This window comes from Pan paniscus, chromosome 21 (assembly GCF_029289425.2).
Source record: "Pan paniscus chromosome 21, NHGRI_mPanPan1-v2.0_pri, whole genome shotgun sequence".
Classification (NCBI taxonomy): domain Eukaryota; kingdom Metazoa; phylum Chordata; class Mammalia; order Primates; family Hominidae; genus Pan; species Pan paniscus.
Window position 1 is genome coordinate 4,478,356 of NC_073270.2, and position 20,108 is coordinate 4,498,463.

At 39.4% G+C, this 20,108-nt stretch overlaps 1 protein-coding gene across 3 annotated transcripts in view; it reads left to right on the forward strand.

Annotated features, from left to right (window-relative positions):
• Positions 1–20,108, forward strand: part of ATRN (attractin) — a 176,958-nt gene that overhangs the window by 40,876 nt on the left and 115,974 nt on the right. The window lies entirely within an intron of this gene.

Genomic DNA, 20,108 nt, shown 5'->3' on the forward strand with positions numbered 1-20,108 from the left:
TATGTATACATGTGCCATGTTGGTGTGCTGCACCCATTAACTTGTCATTTAACATTAGGTATATCTCCTAATGCTATCCCTCCCCCCTCCCCCCACCCCACAACAGGCCCCGGGGTGTGATGTTCCCCTTCCTGTGTCCAGGTGTTCTCATTGTTCAATTCCCACCTATGAGTGAGAACATGCGGTGTTTGGTTTTTTGTCCTTGCGATAGTTTGCTGAGAATGTTGGTTTCCAACTTCATCCATGTCCCTACAAAGGACATGAACTCATCATTTTTTATGGCTGCATAGTATTCCACAGTGTATATGTGCCACATTTTCTTAATCCAGTCTATCATTGTTGGACATTTGGGTTGGTTCCAAGTCTTTGCTATTGTGAGTAGTGCCTCAATAAACATACGTGTGCATGTGTCTTTGTAGCAGCATGATTTATATTCCTTTGGGTATATACCCAGTAATGGGATGGCTGGGTCAAATGGTATTTCTAGTTCTAGATCCCTGAGGAATCGCCACACTGACTTCCACAATGGTTGAGCTAGTTTACAGTCCCACCGACAGTATAAAAGTGTTCCTATTTCTCCACATCCTCTCCGGCACCCGTTGTTTCCTGACTTTTTAATGATCGCCATTCTAACTGGTGTGAGATGATATCTCACGGTGGTTTTGATTTGCATTTCTCTGATGGCCAGTGATGATGAGCATTTTTTCATGTGTCTGTTGGCTGCATAAATGTCTTCTTTTGAGAAGTGTCTGTTCATATCCTTTGCCCACTTTTTGATGGGGTTGTTTGTTTTTTTCTTGTAAATTTGTTTGAGTTCTTTGTAGATTCTGGATATTAACCCTTTGTCAGATGAGTAGATTGCAAAAATTTTCTCCCATTCTGTAGGTTGCCTGTTCACTCTGATGGTAGTTTCTTTTGCTGTGCAGAAGCTCTTTAGTTTAATTATATCCCATTTGTCAATTTTGGCTTTTGTTACCATTGCTTTCGGTGTTTTAGTCATGAAGTCCTTGCCCATGCCTATGTCCTGAATGGTATTGCCTAGGTTTTCTCCTAGGGTTTTTATGGTTTTAGGTCTAACATTTAAGTCTTTAATCCATCTTGAATTAATTTTTGTATAAAGTGTAAGGAAGGGAGCCAGTTTCAGCTTTCTACATATGGCTAGCCGGTTTTCCCAGCACCATTTGTTAAATAGGGAATCCTTTCCCCATTTCTTGTTTTTGTCAGGTTTGTCAAAGATCAGATAGTTGTAGATGTGTGGTATTATTTCTGAAGGCTCTGTTCTGTTCCATTGGTCTAAATCTCTGTTTTGGTACCAGTACCATGCTGTTTTGGTTACTGTAGCCTTGTAGTATAGTTTGAAGTCAGGTAGTGTGATGCCTCCAGCTTTGTTCTTTTGGCTTAGGATTGACTTGGCAATGTGGGCTCTTTTTTGGTTCCATATGAACTTTAAAGTAGTTTTTTCCAATTCTGTGAAGAAAGTCATTGGCAGCTTGATGGGGATGGTATTGAATCTGTAAATTACCTTGGGCAGTATGGCCATTTTCACCATATTGATTCTTCCTATCCATGTGCATGGAATGTTCTTCCATTTGTTTGTGTCCTCTTTTATTTCCTTGAGCAGTGGTTTGTAGTTCTTCTTGAAGAGGTCCTTCACATCCCTTGTAAGTTGGATTCCTAGGTATTTTATTCTCTTTGAAGCAATTGTGAATGGGAGTTCACTCATGATTTGGCTCTCTGTCTGTTATTGGTGTATAAGAATGCTTGTGATTTTTGTACATTGATTTTGTATCCTGAGAGTTTGCTGAAGTTGCTTATCAGCTTAAGGAGATTTTGGGCTGAGACGATGGGGTTTTCTAGATATACAATCATGTCATCTGACAAGCCCCAGTGAGATGAACCTGGTACCTCAGTTGGAAATGCAGAAATCACCCATCTTCTGTGTCGCTCATGCTGGGAGCTGTAGACTGTAGCTGTTCCTATTCAGCCATCTTGGAACCGCCCTCAGGAGGATATTATTAATGACTATTCCAATACATTGAAAATTTTAGATGAAATGGCAAATTTCTAGAAAAACCAACTTATAAAAAGAAAACTCCAGGTCCAGAAAGCTTCACCAGTCAATTCTTCCCAACTATTATAGATATTTCACCAATCTTACAGACTCTTCCAGAGCGTAGGAAAATAGGTGAAATTCTATTCTTGTTTTCATACAGCCAGCATCATTTTGTTATAAAAACCTGAAAGAAAAGGAAAACAGCAAGTCAGTCTATCTTATGAACATAGATGGAAAAAATGTAAACAGAATATTTGCAGACTGTGTTTAGTGAAATACTGAGATAATCATGACCAAGTGGGTTTATTTGAGAAATCTAAGGTTGATTTAATATTTGAAAATCAGTATCATTCACAACATTTACAGTATAAATGATTATTTTAGTAGATAGATAATTTTAAAAAATAGAATTCAATACGTTAATGATAAAAACCTTTAACAAACTAGGAATGGAAAATACTTCCTTGGCTGGGTGAGGTGACTCATGCCTGTAATCCTAACACTTTGGGAGGCTGAGGTGGGAAGATTGCTTGAGGCCAGGAGTTTGAGACCACCGTGGGCAACATAGTGAGACTGTCTCTACAAAAATGACAAAATTATCCAGGCATGGTGGTGTGTGCCTCTAGTCCCAGCTGTTGGGGAGGCTGAAGTGGGAGGATCACTTGAGCCCGGTTGGTTGAGGCTGCAGTGAGCCATGATCCCACCACTGCATTCCAGCCTTGGTGACAAAGCAAGACACTGTCTCAAAAAAATAAAAGAAAGAAAGATACTTCCTTAATATATTAGGAGCTTGTACAAAGAATTTAGGATAACTATCACACTGTGTGGTGAAATACTGAAAGCTTTTCCCTGAGATTGGGAATAAGACAGGATACTTCCATCACAAGTTCTTTTCATTTTCAGTATTGTAATGAACGTCTAAAACAGCTGCAGTAAGGCAAGAAAAGTAATAAAGTGATAAATGTTAGAAAGGAAAAATAGAATTTTTTTAACAGATGTTATGCTTGCATTATTCCTAGTTTTTACTTGGAATAATCAGGAGAATGGTGTTACCGTTCTGGAGATGAAAATTTGGTTGTTAAAAATGTATATAGGTGGTATGTAAAGCTTTGAGACAGTGTGAGATCACCTACCTAGTGAATTAGGCAGAGAAACAGGCTTTAGGTAGAGAAGCGAGGCTACTTTTTAGAGATTGGGAAGGCAGGTAGATTTACTAAAGTGAACTGAGAAGAAGCTGCCAGGGAATCCAGAGTGGAGGGTTTTGGGGACCAAGTGAAAAGGGTTTTAAGAAGAGAGTTACTAGCTTTTTGAATGCTGTGAGATTTACCTTATGTACCTTAACAAAGGGATTTCAGAGGAGGGTAAGGGTTAAAGTCCAGTTGGAGTTGGTTAAGAAATTTGGTGAGAACGTTGAGTCAAAGTAGACAACTTTCAACAAGATTTTTTTATATAAAAGTGAGAAGAGAAGTAGACAGTAGCCTGAAGAATATGAGCAGAAGGGTGTTTGTTTTTTAAGAAGAGAATGCAACAGCTCGTCTGTAAGCTGATCCAGCAGAGGGTAAAAGTATTGGGTGAAAGTTAGAATTAGGTTTGGTCTGGTGATGCCCTTGATTGGGTGGAGTTTGAGAATTCTGGACCCAGGTAGACGATGCAACTCTGAATGGGCTTAAACCATTTATCCTTTGTAACTAGAGGAGAGGCATAGTACATGCATTTAGTCATGGGAAAAAAATATATAGTTCTCTCCTCATTAGTTGTTCTTTCTACAACTATTCACTGAGTGCCATTAGAATGCCAGGCATACTTTTAGGCACTGGAAATAGTCAACAGAACAGGCAAAAATCCATGCTGTTGTGAAGTTTACATTCCACTGGAAGAAAGTAGATATGAAACAAGTAAGATATCAGCTAATTATCAGCTAAAATTGAAGAGAGGGAAGAAGGTTTAGCAAATTGAGATAAAATAAGGTGTAAAAAGTGAATTGACCAGGGAAATGAATTATTGATTGACCCACAGTGCAGAGAGTCTATATGAGATGTGTGTTTATAAGTGTGAAAAGAGACCAAATAGCATAATATTTTGTCTCTAGCCTTATCTAGCTGCTTGTTGGTATATAAGAGTAAGCAGAGAGTTTGGCTTCTCCAGGTTTAGAGTTGCCATACATATAACTGCAGCTTACCAAGGTGCCATTGAGTGTAAAATGCACTCTTATTTTGTGAACTGAGAAAAAACACTGTCATTTAAACTGTGGCATACCATAGATTTTATAATATATCCTGATTTCTGAGCTATTAGTTTTAAAAGTGTTCATTTTAGAATTAGTAAAATAAGTAGTTGGGATACTTTTGATTGGAAACAACAGAAAACCCATACTCAGATGCACTTTAATAATAAGGAGGAGCCAAGGGGGATATGAAGAAAATGGCAGCCTGAATGAGGCCTGCTTCCTTGACTCCCTCAGCTACCTACTAGCTCTCTGGTTCTCTTGAGCCAGCCTGCTGCGGGGCCCTACAGAAAACTGTAGGATCTGGTTCTGTAGTGATCCTTCCAAGCAGAGAGAACTGGTGTATAGCTGGCCATTGTAGCAAGAGGCAAGGACCATGAAGCTGCAGATCCTGGAAGATGGGACATAGCACCCATATATGTAGTGTATATGTAGGCCTTCTCGATCTCTACAAGGCCAGTGTATTGCTGAATGGTTGGGCAGAGTCTTAACCTGTGCTTGAGGCTGAAGCAGTACTGGGAGATCTGAGAACGGAGAAGATTCCTATAGGTTAACACACAGTGTACTCACAGCCTGTCTGCTTGAATACATCCATGTGGGACTGGCTTTCCAAATTTTAAATTAAAAATCTAGAACATTTAAAGAGAGTTAAATGTACTTTTTCAAACAAATAACTTTCTGGAGCTGAAATCTGTGATTTCCTCATTAAACAATTCAGTACATGAATTAAAAGAGGGGCAGTGCAAGAAATTTTTGGAGAGCAAATGTATAAAGATAGAAATCATGAAAGCAAAGAAACTTGGAGGAGAAATTTGAGATGTCCAAAATTTGAATAATATGACTTCCAGAAGGAGAGAAAGAAACAGATGGAAGAAAAGACTACATATTGTGTACAGTGTACACTGCTTGAATGATGGGTGCACTAAAATCTCAGAGGTCACCGCTAAAGAACCCATCTGTGTAACCAGAAACTATCTGTATCCCCACAACTATTGAAATGAAAAGAAAAGAAAAAGGAAGTGGATGGAGGAGTGGTAGTAAGCCACAGGAGAAAAAAAGACAGGTATCACATTTCAAATTTGAAAACTGTAGCTAAAAAGCAGTGGATTAGCATCTAGAGCTACTGAGAGAAAAATGACTGCAATCCAAGAATACCATATCCACCCAAGGTATTTATCTGTACAGGTAAAAGAAAGATGTTTAAGGATCTATATAAATTCAGAGTATACCACTCAAGTATCCTATTTGAGGCAAATAAATGAAGCAGAACAGAGACTATAAAATTGAAGAAGAGAGTGAAGAGCGGTGAACAGTGAACTTGTTTTTATGTTTAAAATTATATCCTAATGGATGAGGTTGGGCTGGGAATATATAAGTGCTAACATTAGATCTCTTTAATAGAATGGACATAAGGAAAAGTTTTGAATGAGTATTGAGCTGTCTCTGCAAAATATAGGAATTAGGGTGCTCTGCAGAAAAAAATGTGCCAAAGGTGTCATAGAGTAGAGAGGGAAGGGAAAGGAAGAAAGGGTAGATGTATCTTAGGAGTCTCATTTTTGGGGTTGGGAATAGGAAAGGAGTGGGTAAGTGTGGAGTATTTTTGTAGGGGAAATGTTTGACATCTTGTTTATAAATTATAGTAAAGACATATGCTTTCAACAGTGAAAGGCAGGAAAGGGAAGATAACCATTGATAAGATGGAAAAGTTCAGTAGTATTTCCAGGTAAAGGGGGAAATGAAATGAATGACAACTTTTTTTTTTTTTTTTTCTTTTTGAGACAGAATCTTGCTCTGTCACCCAGGCTGGAGTGCAGTGGTGGGATCTTGGCTCAGTGTTACCTCCGCCTCCTGGGTTCAAATGATTCTTGTGCCTCAGACTCAGAGTACTTGGGATTATAGGAGTGTGCCACCATTCCCAGATAATTTTTTGGTAGTTTTAGTAGAGATGGAGTTTCGCCATTTTGGCCAGGCTGGTCTCGAACTCCTGGCCTCAAGTGATCTGCCTGCTTCAGCCTCCCAAAGTGCTGCGATTACAGGCATGAGCCGGCGTACCCGGCCTGCACGCCAACTTTATCACACTAGTAAAATAAGGAAAAAGAAAAAAGAAGAGAGCAATGTAAATAAGCAACAAACAAAATATAGATGGAAAGAACAAAATTAATATTTAGGTCATCTACTAAATGTGAATAAATTATGTAGTCTCATGAAAAGAAAACTGGAGTGGCTATATTAAGATTGAAGTCGACTTCATGTGAATTAACACAGGAACAGAAAATGAAACACCGCATGTTCTTGTAAGTGGGAGCTAAACAATGAATACATGTGGACACAAAGATGGGAACAATAGACAGGGGGAACTACTTGAGAGGGGAGGTTGGGAGGCGGGGTTGGGTTGAAAAACTACCTATTAGGTACTATGCGTACACACAGGTCAAAGGAGAAATAAGGGAAATTAGAAAAACATTTTGGAATGAATGAAGGTGTATGCAAAGTATTAGGTACTTTGCATACAAAGGATTCTTTGTACATCAAACCTCGGCAACACGCAATTTACCCATACAACAAACCTGCACACATACCCCTGAATCTAAAATAAAAGTCAAGAGAAAAAAACCCAAAAACAAAGTAGATTTCACACAAACAAGGAATATTAACAGAGATAGAAATATTTCATAAAGACAAACATGTAAATTCTTCAAGAAGACAGAATAGTCCTACATTTGTAGGTGTTTAGCAACAGAGTTCTAAAATACATGAAGTACAAATGGTCAGAACTAAAATGGGAAATGTGCAAATCCACAATTATAGTTGCAGATTTCAACATTTGCCTTTCAATATCAATAAAACAAGTATACAGAAAAATAGAAAGGATATAGAAGACTTGAATAACACTGTCAATTAACTTGACATAATTGGTACTTAGAGAACATGATACATATCAACTGCAGATTACACATTCAAGTGCCCTTGGAATATTCAGTAAAATAGACTATATGCTGGATAATAGAACAAGTCTCAATACATTTAAAAGGTTTGAAACCATATGTCATGTGTTCTATTTTGAAGACAGGGTCTCGCTCGCTCTGTCACCCAGGCTGAAGTGTTGGGATTGTAGCTCACTGCAGCCTCTATCTCTGGGCTCAAATGATTCTCTCACCTCAGCCTCCTGAGTAGCTGGGACTACAGGTACACTCTACCACATTCAGCTAATTTTTTTTTTTAAATTTTTAGTAGAGATGAGGTCTCACTATGTTGCCTAGGCTGGTCTTAAATTCCTGGCCTCAAGTGATTCTTCCACCTTGGCCTCCCAAAATGCTAGGGTTATAGACGTGAGCCAGAGTTTCTGTGGAATTACAATAGAAATCATTAACAAAAAGATAACTAGAAAAATTCCCCCAAACATTTGGAAATTAAGCAACATCTAAATTACACATAGGTCAAAGGAGAAATAAGGGAAATTAGAAAAACATTTTGGAATGAATGAAAGTGTAAACACAGTCTGTTACATTTGTGGAATGCAGCTAAAGCAGTATGTAGAGAGGAATTTGTACCTGCAAAAGTTTTTATTAGAAAAGAGAAAAGATATAAATGATCTAAATTTCCATAGCCAGACTACCTCTCTAGATTCCTTCTCTCTGGGCAAGGCATCTCTGAAAGAAAGGCAGCATCCCCAGTCAGGGGCTTATAGATAAAACTCCCATCTTCCTGGGACAGAGCACCTGGGGGAATGGGCATCTGTGGGCGCAGCTTCAGCTGACTTAAACATTCCTGCCTGCCAGCTCTGAAGAGAGCAGCAGATCTCCCAGCACACCACTCGAGCTCTGCTGAGGGACAGACTGCCTCCTCAAGTGGGTCCCTGACCCCCGTGCCTCCTGACTAGGAGACACCTCCCATCAGGGGTCGACAGACAGCTCATACAGGAGAGCTCCAGCTGACATCTGGTGGATACCCCTCTGGGATGAAGCTTCCAGAGGAAGGAACAGGCAGTAATCTTTGCTGTTCTGCAGCCTCCAGTGGTGATACCCAGGCAAATAGGGTCTGGAGTGGACCTCCAGCAAACTCCAGCAGACCTGCAGCAGAGGGGCCTGTTAGAACAAAAACTAACAAACAGGAATAGGATCACCATCAACAAAAAGGACGTCCGTACAGAAACCCCATCCGAAGGTCACCAACATCAAAGACCAAAGGTAGATAAATCCACGAAGATAAAGAAAAACCAGCGCAAAAAGGCTGAAAATTCCAAAAACAAGAACGCCTCTTCTTCTCCAGAGGATCACAACTCCTCGCCAGCAAGGGAACAAAACTGCATGGAGAATGAGTTTGATGAATTAACAGAAGTAGGCTTCAGAAGGTGGGTAATAACAAACTCCTCCAAGCTAAAGAAGCATGTTCTAACCCAATGCAAGGAAGCTAAGAACCTTGAAAAAAGGTTAGGGCAATTGCTAACTAGAATAACCAGTTTAGAGAAGAATGTGAATGAGCTGATGGAGCTGAAAAACAAAGCACAAGAACTTTGTGAAGCATACACAAGTATCAATAGCCGAATCGATCAAGCAGAAGAAAGCATATCAGAGATTGAAGATCAACTTAATGAAATAAAGCATGAAGACAAGATTAGAGAAAAAAGAATGAAAAAGGAACAAACAAAGCCTCCAAGAAATATGGGACTATGTGAAAAGACCAAACCTGCGTTTGATTGGTGTACCTGAAAGTGATGGGGAGAATGGAACCAAGTTGGAAAACACTCTTCAGGATATTTTCCAGGAGAACTTCCCCAACCTAGCAAGACAGGCCAACGTTCAAATTCAGGAAATACAGAGAGCACCACAAAGATACTTCTTGAGAAGAGCAACCCCAAGACATATAATCGTCAGATTCACCAAGGTTGAAATGAAGGAAAAAGTGTTAAGGGCAGCCAGAGAGAAAGACTGAGTTGCCCTCAAAGGGTAGCCTATCAGACTAACAGCAGATCTCTCAGCAGAAACCCTACAAGCCAGAAGAGAGTGGGGGCCAATATTCAACATTCTTAAAGAAAAGAATTTTCAACCCAGAATTTCATATCCAGCCAAACTAAGCTTCATAAGTGAAGGAGAAATAAAATTCTTTACAGACAAGCAATTGCTGAGATATTTTGTCATCACCAGGCCTGCCTTACAAGAGCTCCTGAAGGAAGCTCTAAATATGGAAAGGAAAACCAGTACCAGCCACTGTAAAAACATACCAAATTGTAAAGACCATTGACACTATGAAGAAACTGCATCAACTAATGGGCAAAATAACCAGCTAGCATCATAATGACAAGATCAGATTCACACATAACAATATTAGCCTTAAGTGTAAATGCCCCAATTAAAAGACACAGACTGACAAATTGGATAAAGAGTCAAGACCCATCGGTGTGCTGTATTTAGGAGACCCATCTCATGTGCAAAGACACACATAGGCTCAAAACAAAGGGATGGAGGAATATTTACCAAGCAAATGGAAGCCAAAAAAAAAAAAAGCAGGGGTTGCAATCCTAGTCTCTGATAAAACAGACTTCAAACCAACAAAGATCAAAAAAGACAAAGAAGGACATTACATAATGTTAAAGAGATCAATGCAACAAGAAGAGCTAGCTATGCTAAATATATATGCACCCAATACAGGAGCATCCAGATTCATAAAGCAAGTCTTTAGAGACCTACAAAGACACTTACACTCCCACACAATAATAGTGGGAGACTTTAACACCCCACTGTCAATATTAGACAGATCAATGAGACAGAAAATTAACAAGGATATTCAGGACTTGAACTCAGCTCTGGACCAACAGGACCTAATAGACATCTACCGAACTCTCCACCCCCAAGCAACAGAATATACATTCTTCTCAGCACCACATGGCACTTATCCTAAAATTGACCACATAATTGGAAGTAAAACACTCCTCAGCAAATGCAAAAGAATAGAAATCATAACAGTCCCTCAGACCATAGTGCAATCAAATTAGAACTCAGGATTAAGAAACTCAGAACTGCACAACTACATGGAAACTGAACAACCTTCTCCTGAATGACTACTGGGTAAATAACGAAATTAAGGCAGAAATAAATAAGTTCTTTGAAACCAGTGAGAACAAAGACACGACATACCAGAATCTCTGGGACGCAGCCAAAGCAGTGTTTAGAGGGAAATTTATAGCACTGAATGCCCACAGGAGAAAGCAGGAAAGATCTAAAATCGACACCCTAACATCACAGTTAAAAGAACTAGAGAAGCAAGAGCAAACAAATTCAAAAGCTAGCAGACACGAAATAATTAAGATCAGAGCAGAACTAAAGGAGATAGAGACATGAAAAACCCTTCAAAAAATCAGTGAATCCAGGAGCTGTTTTTTGAAAAGATTAAGAAAATAGACTGCTAGCTTGACTAACAAAGAAGAGAAGAGAGAAGAATCAAATAGACACAATAAAAAATGATAAAGGGGATATCACCACTGATCCCACAGAAATAGAAACTGCCATCAGAGAATACTATAAACAACTCTACACAAATAAACTAGAAAATCTAGAAGAAATGGATACATTCCTGAACACATACACCCTCCCAAGACTAAACCAGGAAAAAGTTGAATCCCTGAACAGACTAATAACGAGTTCTGAAATTGAGGCAGTAATTGATAGCCTATCAACCAAAAAAAAGCCCAGGCCCAGACAGATTCACAGCCAAATTCTACCAGAGGTACAAAGAGGAGCTAGTACCATTCCTTCTGAAACAATTCCAAATGACAGAAAAAGAGGGACTTCCCCCTAACTCATTTGATGAGGCCAGCATCATCCTGATACCAAAACCTGGCAGAGACACAACAAAAAAAGAAAATTTCAGGCTAATATCCTTGATAAGCATCGATGCGAGAATCCTCAATAAAATACTGGCACACCGAATCCAGCAGCACATCTAAAAGCTTATCCACCACAATCGAGTTGGCTTCATCCCTGGGATGCAAGATTGGTTCAACATAACGGAAATCAATAAACGTAATCCATCACATAAACAGAACCAATGACAAAAACACATGATTATCTCAATAGGTGCAGAAAAGGCCTTCAATAAAATTCAACAGCTCTTCATGCTAAAAACTCTAAATAAACTAGATATTGGTGGAACTTATCTCAAAATAATAAGAGCTATTTATGACAGACCCACAGCCAATATCATACTGAATGGGAAAAAGCTGGAACCATTCCCTTTGAAAACTGGCCCAAGACAAGGATGCCCTCTCTCACCACTCCTATTCAACATAATATTGGAAGTTTTGGCCAGGGCAATCAGGCAAGAGAAAGAAAGAAAGGGTATTCAAGTAGGAAGAGAGAAAGTCAAATTATCTCTGTTTGCAGATGACATGATTGTATATTTAGAAAGCCCCATCGTCTCAGCCCCAAATCTCCTTAAGCTGATAAGCAACTTCAGCAAAGTCTCAGGATACAAAATCAGTGTGCAAAAATCACAAGCATTCCTATACATCAATAATAGACTGTGCAAAAATTACAAGCACTCCTATACATAATAATAGACAAACTCATGAGAGCCAAATCACGAGTGAACTCCCATTCACAATTGCTACAAAGAGAATAAAATACCTAGGAATCCAACTTACAAGGGATGTGAAGGACCTCTTCAAGAACTACAAACCACTGCTCAAGGGAATAAGAGAGGACACAAATGGAAAACATTCCATGCTCATGGATAGGAAGAGTCAATATCGTGAAAATGGCCATATTGCTGAAAGTAATTTATAGATTCAATACTATCCCCATCAAGCTACCATTGACTTTCTTCACAGAATTAGAAAAAACTACTTTAAATTTCATATGGAGCCAAAAAAGAGCCCATATAGCCAAGACAGCCCAAAGCAAAAAGAACAAAGCTGGAGGCATCTTGCTACCTGACTTCAAACTATACTACAAGGCTACAGTAACCAAAACAGCATGATACCAAAACAGATATATAGACCAATGGAACAGAACAGAGGCCTCAGAAATAACGCCACACATCTGCAACCATCTGATCTTTGAGAAACCTGACAAAAACAAACAATGGGGAAAGGATTCCCTATTTAACAAATGGTGTCGGGAAAACTGGCTAGCCATATGCAGAAAACTGAAACTGGACCTCTTCCTTACACCTTATACAAAAATTAATTCAAGATGGATTAAAGACTTAAACGTAAGACCTAAAACCATAAAAACCCTAGAAGAAAACTTAGGCAATACCATTCAGGAGATAGGTATGGGCAAAGACTTCATGACTAAAACACCAAAGGCAAAGGCAACAAAAGCCAAAATTGACAAATGGGATCTAATTAAACTAAAGAGCTTCTGCACAGCAAAAGAAACTATCATCAGAGTGAACAGGCAACCTACAGAATGGGAGAAAATTTTGGCAATCTATCCATCTGACAAAGGACTAATACCCAGAATCTACAAAGACCAAATTTACAAGAAAAAAAGCAAACAACCCCATCAAAAAGTGGGCAAAGGATATGAACAGACACTTCTCAAAAGAAGACATTTATGCAGCCAAAAAACATGAAAAAAAGTTAATCATCACTGGTCATTAGAGAAATGGAAGTCAAAACCACAATGAGATACCATCTCACACCAGTTAGGACGGTGATCATTAAAAAGGCAGGAAACAACATGCTGGAGAGGATGTGGAGAAATAGGAACGCTTTTACACTGTTGGTGGGAGTGTAAGTAAGTTCAATCATTGTGGAAGACAGTGGGGTGACTCCTCAAGGTTCTAGAACCAGAAATACCATTTGACCCAGCAATCCCATTACTGGGTGTATACCCAAAGGATTATAAATCATTCTGCTGTAAAGACACATGCACACATATGTTTATTGCAGCACTGTTTACAATAGTAAAGACTTGGAACCAACCCAAATGCCCATCAATGATAGACTGGATAAAGAAAATGTGGCACATATACACCATGGAATACTGTGCAGCCATAGAAACAAATGAGTTCATGTCCTTTGCAGGGACATGATGAAGCTGGAAACCACCATTCTCAGCCAACTAACACAGGAACAAAACCAAACACTGCATGTTTTCACTCATAAGTGGGAGTTGAACAATTAGAACACATGGACACAGGGAGGGGAATATTGCACACTGGGGCCTGTTGGGAGGGTGGGGGCCTAGGGGAGGGACAGCATTAGGAGAAATACCTAATGTAGATGACGGCTTGATGGGTGCAGCAAACCACCATGGCATGTGTGTACCTGTGTAACCTACATGTTCTGCACATGTATCCCAGAACTTAAAGTATAAAAAAAAAAAACAAAAAAACAACCAGAAGGCCGGGCGTGGTGGCTCACACCTGTAATCCCAGCACTTTGGGATGCTGAGGTGGGTAGATCACGAGATCAGGAGTTCAAAGCAGCCTGGCCAAGATGGTGAAACCCCGGCTCTACTAAAAATAGAAAAATTAGCCGGGCGTGGTGGTGGGCGCCTGTAATCCCAGCTACTCAGGAGGCTGAGGCAGAGAATTGCTTGAACCCAGGAGGCGGAGGTTGCAGTTGACCGAGATTGCGCCATTGCACTCCAGCCTGGGCAACAGGGTGAAACTCCGTCTCAAAAAAAAAAAAAAATGTGGTACATACTCCATGGAATACTACCACCTGTAAAAATGAATGCAGTTGTGTCCTTTGAGCAGCATGGATGCAGGGAGGCCATTATTCTAAGTGAATTAATGCAGTAACAGAAAACCAAATACCACATACTCTCACTTACAAGTAGGAACTAATCATTGAGTACACATGGACACAAGGGAGCAACAGACACCGGGATCTGCTTGAGGGTGGAGAGTGGGAGGAGAGTAAGGATTGAAAAACTGCCTTTCAGGTATTACGCTGATTATTTGGGTGATAGAATTATCTGTACATCAAACCCCTGTGAAACCTGCACATGGACCCCTTGAACCTAAAATAAAAGTTAGAAAAAAGGACAAAAATAATAACAAGCACATTACAAAATAATATGTGCGAATGATCAGTAAACACCAGAAAGGGTACTCAAAATCTTTTTTATCTTATTTTTTTGAGACAGTTTCTCCCTCTGTCGTCCAAGCTGCAGTGCAGTGGCACCATCTTGGCTCATGGCAACCTCTGCTTCCTGGGCTCAAGCAATCCTTCTACCTTAACCTCCCAAGTAGCTGGGACTACAGGCGCATACCACCACACTTGGCTAAGTTTTTTGTGTTTTTGTAGGGACTAGGTTTCACTATGTTGCTTAGGCTGGTCTTGAACTCCTGGGCTTAAATGATCCACCTGCCTTGGCCTCCCAAAGTGCTGAGATTATAGACATAAGCCACCGTGCCCAGCCTCTGAAAATCTTTAAATATCAGAAAAATACAAATTTATACCATAATGAGATAGAGTAGTGCATACTCTGGAATAAGCAATAAAAAGTCTGATTATACCAAATGTGGGAACTGATGTGGAATAAGTAGAACTCTCATATCTTGAAAATGTGATTGTAAGGTGGAAACAGTTTGGCAGTTTCTTAAAAATTTAAGTGCATATCTATACTTTAATCCAGTGATTTCATTTTGTATATTTATTCAAGAGAAATGTACATACCTGTCCACAGAAAGATTTATACGTATCTTAGCTTCATTTATAAAAGCCTATAATTACATAATCCAAGTGTCCACCAATAAACAAGTTGTGTATTTTCATACAAGAGAATACTACTCAGCAGTGTGAAGGAGCAAACTATTGATACAATACTTAGAAAAGTTATGTTGATAAAAAGAAGCAAGACACAAAAGTGTCTTTGATTCCATTAAGTCAAATTCTGTAAAACTGATCTATAGTGGGAAAGATAAGATCAATGTTTGAGGTGGAGGTTGGGAGGGATTACCTGGAGAGGGATATAAGAGAGCTTTTGGGGGTGAGGAAACTTTTATATCCTGTTTGAGGAGATTACACTTTGTGTATACATTTGTCAAAGCTTATCAAATTGTACACATCAGTGGCTGCATTTTATTATATGTAAATTACTTTTCACTAAGATTGATTAAACATTTGGTTGGAAGGAATCAAATTGGTATAGCAGTCACTAAACTAAATGCAAACAGATTATATATTGTGGCAGTAAAATACTGTCAGGTTAGTTTAAGAAACAAAACCTAACCAAGTCCTGTTTCGAAGAAGCAAACTATTGAAAACTTGATAAGTAAAGCTGAAAATAAAAGAGTTGAATAAAGATGTAAGATACAGGAAAATAACCAAAAGATCAATAATTATAATAATATTAGACAAGGTGAAATTTAAATATCAAACTAGGTAAGTGGATTGTTACCATCATAAAAGGCGTATTTTATGAAAATCCAATAGCCATAATCTTGTATGGCTAAAAAGCTTAACACATAAAGCAAAAATAATCTGAGTAGTGTGGTAGAGCAGGCATGGTATGAGATTTATATATATATATAATATATATATAAAAAATTATATATTTTATATGTATGTTTTTTTCTTTTGGAGACAGAGTTTTGCTCTTTCTCCCAGGCTGGAGTGAAGTGGTGCCATCTCAGCTCACTGCAGCCTCTGCCCCACAGGTTCAAGCGATTCTCCTCCCTCAGCCTCCCGAGTAGCTGGGATTATAGACGCTTGCCACCATGCCTGGCTAATTTTTTTTTCTTTCTTTTTTTTTTTTTTTTTTTGTATTTTTAGTAGAGACAGGGTTTTGCCACGTTGGCTAGGCTGGTCTCAAACTCCCGACCTCGTGATCCACCCACCTCAGCCTCCCAAAGTGCTGGGGATTACAGGTGTGAGCCACTACACCTGGCCAGGATTTCAGTACATGTTTATCAGAATTAGGTCTAGTAGATGAAAATACGAGTATAAGGAATTGAATAGTGCATTTAATAAACTTAATTATATGTGTGTAGAAATAGTGTTTTAAATTCCTGGAATAGATCTTTTTTTAATGTCCAAGAAACTGTGGTCAAAGTTTAATGTCCAAGGTACTTGACCATAAAGAAAATCTTAACAGATGAGAAAAGTTGAGATTTTATAGGCTGCGTTGTCTGGTAATAATACTGGTAAAGTAGAAAGAAATAACTATGAGACGAGTCCTTTGAAACCTGCCTCCTGTTCCCCTATTCTCCCTATATTTGTTTCCACTGCAGAATTACCTCAGTATTCTTGAACTAAGAAATTGGTGGTGGCAAGGTCTTTATTCTTCATATTTCTAGCCTTACATTATTGAAATGCCTTTCAGTTTGATGCCTTTGTGTGACTGCCAGTGAACTAGGTTTTCCTAGTGTACAGGTGTTGCCCATGCCCACACCTGGATTATCAATGATACTGTAAAACTTGACCTGAAATTTTAGGTTGATATTCCTGGCCTTTCTCTTTCAAATTCCTTTAAACTTTCAGTAACCACTTGTTGGCCATTTATTAGAACACAGGGAATTTTGAATTTAAAACTCACATAATTTAAAAGAAACAGGAACACCTAGTGCTGAGAGGATGTGGGGAATGGCATATTCTCATACATTGCTGGTGCAAATGTGAATTGTTACAGCCTTTTGGAAAATAATTTGACAGCTTGGTTAACAATTAAAATTCATATTCCTTTTGGCCTATTATACCTCCTCCTAAGATTTCTACTCTTAGAAATAAAAGCCCAAGTAAGGCCATATGTATAGGGATATTTATTGCAGTGATGTGCATATTGTCAGTCAACTGAAAACAAAATGAACATTAGTAGGGAAAGGCAGGAAAAAATGATACCTCCATAGGTGGGATATTATGCTACATAAAGAAAAAATAAATTAGACTAATACCAGATTAGTTTGAGAAATTTCCGTAAGGTTTTGTTGAGTGAGCAAAGAAAGATGCAGAAAAGTATATAATAATTTGTGTAACCAAAAAATAATTTAAGAGAACCATGCCTATATCATAGGCTTGTGAGTATGAAGAAAAGTATTTAAGAATTCCTGGTAGGTGGTTAAATGTTTACCTTGGTCAAGGGTGGGTCAGAGTAACTGGGGAAGTGGGTTAAAACAACAACAACAACAACAACAAAATTTGTCTGTGATCATATCTATGCATTATCTGTAAAATTATATAAATATGTATGTTTAAAGATACTAAGTAAACATTTAAAATAAAACTGACCTATTTCCCAGCCTGGGCAACATAGCAAGACTCATCTCTAAAAAATAAATTAATTAAAATAAATTAGCTAGGCATAGTGGTGTGTGCCTGTAGTCTCAGCTACTCCAGAGGCTGTGGTAGGAGGATCATGTGAGCCCAGGAGTTTGAGGCTGGAGTGAGCCATTGAGCTTGCCACTGCACTCCAGCCTGGGTGTCAGTGTGAGATTCTGTCTCAAAAACAAAAAACAAAAAACACAAATATTTGTTTTATACAACTGATGCTGATTTGCAAACCTAAGTGTTCACGTGAAGTCCACTGAAACTCTTAGGAGCAGAAGAAGCATAGTGGAGAGCCATAAAACCTTTTATATTAGGCCCCAAGACAAAGAATCAAGGAAGTGTGTACACACACACGGAATAAAACAATAACCAGTGGGAAATTTACCTAAGAAACTAGAAGCCTAGAGTAAGGTGGTTTTTGTAGGTGGTTGATACTGTTTTTCAGGGACTTTGCATTCCTTTGATTTGTCATTCTTGGTGTTGGCTTTGTGTTCAGGCATAGCACAGGCGTTGTGTTCAGGCTGTAGTACTTCCAGCTGTAAAATCCAGCTATAGCAAAGTCCAGGTAGAGAAGAATGGTCTCTTCTTGGATGTTTATCATAGGTTGTTTTTTAAAAAGCGTTTGCTAAGGCTGAGTTTGGGTTACAACTTGATTATAGTATTGTAGAGGAAGGTGTTATTGGAAGGAAAAGCATAATTAGGCAAAGGAAGAAGTTGAGCTCCAATGCAGGCCTGACAAAGGGGAACTGTGGGGGCAGGATTGCTTATTTGAGTTGTCCCATGTTGGATTGAAATGCTTGGGCCTTTATACTCTTTTTTTTTTTTTGAGACAGAGTCTCACTCTGTTGCCCAGGCTGGAGTGCAGTGGCGCGATCTTGGCTCACTGTAAGCTCTGCCTCCTGGGTTCACGCTATTCTCCTGCCTCAGCCTCCTGAGTAGCTGGGACTACAGGCGCCCACCACCATGCCCAGCTAATTTTTTGTAATTTTAGTAGAGACGGGGTTTCACTGTGTTAGCCAGGATGGTCTCGATCTCCTGACCTCGTGATCCACCCGCCTTGGCCTCCCAAAGTGCTGGGATTACAGGCGTGAGCCACCACGCCCGGCCTATGGTATGGGCCTCTTCATGGTGTGGGCTGCCATGGGAAGGGCATGACCTGTAGCAAGGCAGCCCCTGAAGGAATTGATGTTCTGCTGACCACATTCCCTGCTGCTGCTGGCAGCAAGTCCTTCCTTGAAGAGGAGATCTAGGTGGCATGTCTCCCTGTCCACACACTTTCCTAAGAATAAGAAAATATTTCCTGGAAATCATCCATCAGATGTGCCCTCACATCTAAGTATTAGATTACATTCTGTGTCAGAGATTCATGGTTACACATCATAGCCTTTTTCTACTTCTCTAGTAAAAAGAATTCTGATTTTTTGATGGGTACATGATCATCTGGGATAACGGCTGCATTTTTCAGCCTTCCTCTACTTGTAGACATATCAGTAACTTCTGGCTAATCGAATGTAAGTTGAATTTTCATGTGTGACTTAACAGAGGGAGAGAGGGTGTACCCCCCCGTTTTCTTTTCCTCCTTCCTGCTGGGTAGAATTTGGGTATAATAGCTGGAGCTTGAGCCGCTATCTTGGATTATGAGGTAGAAGCCACATGTTGGGGATGACAGAGCAATAGTATAGAACAGCATTAGGTCCCTGATGATCATGGAAATGCATTGCATGCTCTGGATTGCTTATCTTTGGGTTTTTTTATCTTGGTGGTTAGTCCATTACTATTTAGGTTTTTCTGACAGTTGCATTAAAGCCTAATCTTTTTTCTACATCTATATCTATATATGATGTATATCTATATCTATATAGATACATATTCTTTTTTTAAAATAGATATGAGGGTGTTGCTGTGTTGGCCAGCCTGATCTTGAACTCATGGCCTCAAGCAGTCCTCCTGCCTCAGCCTCCAAACTGCTGTGATTTCAGGCAAGAGCCACCATGCCTGGTCCACACCTAATTTTAATTGATACAGATTTCTAATCAGTCAGTGGCAAGGGGCATGGGAAAACATGATTGGCTTCGACTAACGTTTTGGGGTGGAATGGATTTTGGGGAGTAGGGCATGGATACATCTCTATCAGGCAAGTACAGCAGAGGAAGAGAAAGGCAAGAACATCAAGGAGTTTGCAGGATATGATTCTCGTGATGGATTATGGAGTCTTAACTAGGTATGTGAGAAAATGAAATGTGTGGATGGTAAGTGGTGAACAGTGAAGAAATGATAGTTCAATGGATTGGTGGTCTCCATGGGGCCAAAGTCTCATTGGAAAGGGGGAAATAAACTGGAGAGATGAGATAGTAGTCAGAGGTCAGGGTGCTTTTTTTGTGGTAATGTTGTTACTGGTAATAGCAAGGGCCAGAGAAGGGGATGGCTAAAGAGGGGTGGAGGAAAAGATAGTTAATGGTGAGGTTAAGAAATGGAGAGACTGGATTTTGGATGGAACATCTTAGATGTTGATGCAGATGAGTGGAAGAGAGTGAACGATTTGTTAATATCTTTAGTGCATTAGGAGTAGCTGGGAGATGACTCAGAAGGTAAGGGAGGCAGATCCAGAAGCG